The following is a 6,000-nucleotide window of genomic DNA, read 5'->3' on the forward strand; positions in this document are numbered from 1 at the left end:
TGGCCTCTAACTTGCAATTCTCCTGCCTCAGCCACCAGAGTAACTGGGAATACAGTTGTATGCCAACATGTCCAACCATAATATGACTCTTAACAAGTTTTTACCTGATATCAGTGATAAGTTCTTTACATTCTCTACATGCTACAGCCTACTGTATTAAAATTCTGATACTTAAGATTTGACTTCTAAAAGTCAGATCACACTAAAAAAAATAAAACCTGAATTTCTATTTAATCACAAAAAAAAAAAAGAAAAAAAAAAAGATTTGACTTCTATGCTGGGGTTGTGGCTCAGAGGTAGAGGACTCCAACCATGCGTGAAGCATTGGATTCGATCCTCAGCACCATGTCAAAATAAATCCAGATATTGTGTCTACCTATAACTAAAAAATAAATATTAAAAAAAAAAAAGATCCAACTTCTAGGTGGGCACAGTCACACACCCCTGTAATCCCAGCGGCTCTGGAGGCTCAGGCAGGAGGATCACGAGTTCAAAGCCAGCCTCAGCAAAAATTACCAAAGCCCTAAGCAACTAAGAGAGACCCTAAGAAACTAAGTGACCCGGTCTCTAAATCAAATACAAAAAAGTGCTGAGAATGTGACTCAGGGGCTAAGTGACCTGGGTTTAATCCCTGGTACCAAAAAACCAAAAAGATACAACATTTAAACTTGTCTTTTTTTTTTTTTTTTTTTTAAGATGGACACAATATCTTTATTGATTTATTTTTTTATGTGGTGCTGAGGATAGAACCCAGGGCCTCCCATGTGCCAGTCAAGCACTTTACTGCTGAGCCACAATCCCAGCCCTTAAACTTGTCTTTCACTTCACTTACTTTCCTACACAAATGCAGTTTCCCATTGATCGTATCCAATTGTGACTACTCTAAAAATCACAGTATTTTGACATTTATGTTTTTTTTGTGTACTTGTATGCTGACATTAAATTCCTAAGCCAAATTTTATCTTCTCATGGGTAGAAAAGGTGTCTATTTCTTACCTACCCATGTTGATGGAAGAACCATTCGTCAAAGCCAACATACCTTCCTTCAGTAGTACCATGACAAACTTTGATTAAGTAAAATTATAATACCAGTTTATGATCAGTTGCCTTGACTTAACCCATTTTCCACTTTGACACATTCAAAATGTTTTTATTAGCTATAAACTTTTCTAATCACATTTGTATTCTCTATAGCTATTTATTATCAAAAGATGCAGAGCACCAAAAATAGGCTTGAATTTTTTTAAAACAAAATGTAAAGGAAAAGAACACAATAAACTAACATAATGGAATTCAATCCCTTAAAAACAAAATTCACTTTAGAATCTAAAAGGCATGCAACATTTACATATGCAGTCATGCTTCACTTAACAAAAGGGATACATTCTGAGAAAGTAATGTGCTATTTCTGTCCTGTGAACACTGCAGAGTGTGCTTATGCAAACTTAGATAGTATAACCTACTATACACCTCAGCTACACAGTACAGCCATCACTGTGTATGTAGTTCAATTTTTACCAAAATATCATTGTGACACTTAACTACACAGTCATTTTTCAATATCCTGAAGATTGGTTCCAGGCCTTCCCCCATACCAAAATCCCAGAATGTTCAAGTCCCTTATATAAAATGACATAGTATTCACATGTAGCCTACACACATCTTTCCATATACTTTAAACCATCACTAGGTTACTTTTAATACCTAACACAATGTAAATGCTATGTAAATTATTATATTGCATTGTTCAGGGAACAAGGAAAAAAGTCTATGTGTACAGTCCAGACACAATCATCACAGATGGAGCTACACAGTACAGAAAAACATGCAAAGTGGGCTGGGGTTTTAGCTCAGTGGTAAAGCCCCTGCCTAGCATGTGTGAAGCACTGGGTTCAATTCTAAGCACCACATATAAATAAGTAAAATAATGGTCCAACAACTAAAAAAAAAAAAAAAAAGACAGACATGCAAAGTTAACAAAGCTCAAACAAGTGCTGAAGAGAGACTAAGGATCTGTGAAATGGGAGGAGCGACAGCACAGTGTCTATTTATCAATTCATTCTTGTGGATTTTCATAGTGCTTGACGCATAGCAAATTCAAGTTTTGTTTCTTGAAATTTTCTGGAAATTTGAAAAATATTTTCAACCCAAAATTGGATATATCCAAGAATGTTGAACCCATGGATATAATGACTCATAATAATCTCAAAATTGTCTTATAGGAAGGGCTTGAGAATTTCAACTATAAAATATAACCAAGGGCTGGGGGATATACAACTCAGTTGGTAGAGTGCTTGCCTTGCATGTACAAGGCCCTGGGTTCAATCTCCAGCACCACAAAAAACAAACAAACAAAACATAAACAAAAAGAAATATTATTCGGCAATAAAAAGGAACAAAGTCCACATGCTAAAACAGGTATGAACCTTGAAAATATCATGAAAAAAGCCAGTCACAAAAGAACACCAACTGTAAAATTTTCCTTTATATGAAATGGCAGTGTCCAAAATAGACAAAAATAAGAGAAAGAAAAGTATATTATGTATTACTGGAACTGGAAGGAAGGAAGGAAGGAAGGAGCTGGAAGAGAGGAAATGGGGAGTGACTGCATAGGAGCTTCTTTGGGGGGGTGACAAATAGTGGTAATAACTATACAATTCTATATATACACTAAAAATCACTTTATTGTACCTAATTCAGCTGACTTTTTCGTGTGTGTGTGTGTGTGTGTGTGCATGTGTGAATCATATCTCAATAAAGCTCTTAAAAAATATATATGTTTCTGAGCACAGTGGTGCACAGCTGTAATCCCAGAGAAACAGGCAGTTGAGGCTGGAGGAACACAAATTCAGAGCCAGCATCAGCAACTAAGCAAAGGCCTATGCAACTGAGTGAGATCCTGTTCCAAAATAAAAACTAAAAAGGCTGGGAAGGTGGCTCTGTGGTTAAGCACCCCTGAGTTTTTTTTTTTTCTTCTTCTTTAATTATAGATGGCCACAATGACTTTATTTATTTTTATGTGGTACTGAGAATCAAACCCAGCGCCTCACACATGATAGGCCAGCGCTCTACCACTGAGCCACAACCCCAGCCCTCCCCGATTCTTAAAAAAAAAAAAAAAAAAAAAAAAGGTTCCCACTGGTAAGCCACAAGGAAATCATGGAAGTCACTGACTGGAAATCTAAGCTGATTATCTGTTATGTTAAGAGAGGTCATCTCCAAATTCTATCCCCCATTCCAAACAAGTACAAGAACAGGAAAACGGGGACAGTGAGAATCAAAAAATTTTGAAAACAGTTGGTTACTAACTAAAATAGTTAAGTCCCTTCTTAGGCTCTATCACTCCTAAACTGTAGGGGGCTTCCATCCTCAGTGATTACGGAAGTACTACTTTTCATCAGCAAGCTCAAGAAGAAACGTCAAAATAAGATGACACTTGCTTAGACGCACTACAAAAGTCTAAAAAAACAGAAAGGATGTCACCTACACACTCCTAAGTCTGTGCACGTGTTAGTCTGCCCCCACCAAAAAACAACCAGCAACGTGCACGATTCATCCACATACCAACTTGCTCCCCATAAATTGACACTGAATACTCAAGCTCTTAGATCTCATTTTAAATTGACAGGCATAACTCTCACTGATTCCCACTCCAGCAAGAGCAGCCTCCGCCCTGCCCCTACCCACCCCCAAACCCACACACGTGTTAGCCCGACACCGCCCCACCGGGTCCCACGTGCACCTGGTCTAACACACTCCCCACATGTGCGTGCCCCACGGGCTTCCTCAGGTATCTGAGGTCATCGCGTGACCCTGGGTCTCCAGAGGTATGAGGGGGAAGGACAGGCCCAGGTCCCAGAGGTCCCAACCCTGCGGGGAGTGTCCACACCCATCCTACTATCCCCAACAAATCCAGGGGCCGGGGGCGACGGCCCCTTTAAGACGCGGCCCAGTCGTCGCCCGCAGAGAGGGGCGCAACGGGGCCTATACAACCCCCCCTCCGTTCGCCCGCCCACATCTAATCACCTCACCTCGGGCCGCGGGGCCCCGCCGCCGCGACGGCGGCGGAGGGGGGGCGGGGTACGGGCGGGGTCTGGAGGGGGGGGTCGCCCCGCCGACGGTGGAGCCGCGGTTCGCTCTCTGAAGCCGTGAGACGGTGACTGCGGTGGACGTGAACGCTCCTAGCTCGCTCCCTCGGCGGCTCCTGGGACCCCAAGATGGCGGCGGCGCTGAAGCGGCTGCGGGCGCTGGGCCGGCGGCGGCGGCGGCCACTTTCACTCACTGAGAGGAGCGGAGCAGGGACACGGGGAGCCATGGCGGGGGGGAGGAGAGGCGCCATAGCCAGGCCAGAACAATCGAGCCGTTACTCGGCTGGCTTACCCCCGCCCCACCCACGCTCACTGCTACTCGCCAGCCCGTGGCCGCTCGCAGTGCCGCTGTCGTCGGTCTCGTGCAGTTTGTACCCCGCGGCTGCCGCCTGACACCCCGCGTGGACCGGGGTTCGGGGGGAGACCCTCATCCATGCCATCTGCGTGCAGATTGGTCGGGGCTGGGACTGGCGAAGATTGCCGAAAGGCGGCGGGGAGGAGGAGGATGTCTTCGCTAGAGTGAGCAAGCAGATCTCGCGGGAGCAAATCTCGCGAGAGTTATCAGATCCGCAACCGCCAAAGAAAGGTTACTTTTCCCGGAAATAACGTCAATGGGAACCGCCCCGGATCCTGGGAATATTTGTTCACAGAGGTAGGAGGTGGGAGGGGCTACCGAACACTGATAATATTGGCAGACTATCTAGCGGTAAGTTTTATGCCTTTGGTGGGTGCATGCAGATACGAGATCGGCGCTTTAGGGTGTCTGCACCTGCCTGGGCACCGTTCGCCTGAAGACTTCTCCAAATCGTCTTCAGACGGTGTCACCCACCCAGGCTTAAAACTTCTTGGAACAGAGAAACGTGTAAGCTTTGGTGCACATTCCATTTAAAGCAGTCGGATGCGTCGCCTCGGCACGTGCGACCACAGAATTCTTTTTTCCCTTGTTGTTTTCTTAGGTTCCATGTAAAAGGATCGACTGCCTAGGACAATTTGATGCATGGATCCTCGCTTTGGATAAGTGTAAGGAATTGTTGGACTTCAGCCCTTAGATCTTCCTGCAGGAGTTGTTTTTGTTTACTGTTTTTTGTCTGCCCCGATGTTGTGGGCAACTCAAATCTGGTTTTAGATTGTAGCCTATTAGGATGTATCTTTTTGAGTTCAACTACTTTCAATTATGAGCCTTTGAAAAGGAAGAAAATTATCTCTTTTTGTTGCTTGGTTTTAATGGGCTTTAGCTGTGGAGGAAATGGTCCATGAACAGGTCCTTAAGTTATATCATCTGACAATATAAATTTGTTTTGTAAGAGAGAAGGTAAGTGGAAAGAAGTTCCATATGCACTCCTTCGTGTTATATCAAAATGAAGCTGCTCACGGAGATAGCAAATCATGGTTTTCACCAGGCAGGAAAACCTGAGCCCAGACTTTCTGTTTCTGGTACAGAAGGGGAGAAAGACGAAGAAATAACTGCTCCAAATCAACCAATAGCCCTTCATATCAGAACAATCGATCCAACATGGAAGATTTATTTGTCTCCATTTTTGCTACTTATCAATCAAACCCACCAGGGCTGACACTCAGGCTCTGGTGAATATTATGGTAATGACTAGAGCTGCATGGCACTATCTAATCATGCTAGAGTAGAACCCAAAAAAAGGTGTCCATACAATTGAACCCAATTTCGACATAATAACCATGGATCGCCATATCTCAGAAATTATAGGAGATGCATGCTGACAGGACTTCAAAGAAAATTCCTTAAAGTAGAGATTCTTAAGAGTGTTCAAGAGGTTAAACAAAAACCTCAGGAGGATCCTTCAGAGCTCTGTCTATTAAGAATACCAGTGCTATATGGATGCCAGTTCTGAGGCTCCAGAAAACTTTTAAAAATGGTGAACAGGGCTAGGGATGTGGC

General features: G+C 43.5%; 1 protein-coding gene across 2 annotated transcripts in view; it reads right to left on the reverse strand.

Annotated features, from left to right (window-relative positions):
- The window catches only part of Ino80 (INO80 complex ATPase subunit), a 133,231-nt gene extending 128,905 nt beyond the window's left edge, over positions 1 to 4,326 (reverse strand). For both annotated transcript variants that reach the window (XM_076850577.1, XM_076850576.1), the window contains exon 1: positions 4,032 to 4,326. The gene's annotated coding sequence lies outside the window, so the exon portion shown is untranslated. The remainder of the gene's footprint in view (positions 1 to 4,031) is intronic.
- Positions 4,327 to 6,000: the final 1,674 nt, after the last annotated feature.

The sequence above is a fragment of the Callospermophilus lateralis genome, chromosome 3, assembly GCF_048772815.1.
Source record: "Callospermophilus lateralis isolate mCalLat2 chromosome 3, mCalLat2.hap1, whole genome shotgun sequence".
Lineage (NCBI taxonomy): Eukaryota > Metazoa > Chordata > Mammalia > Rodentia > Sciuridae > Callospermophilus > Callospermophilus lateralis.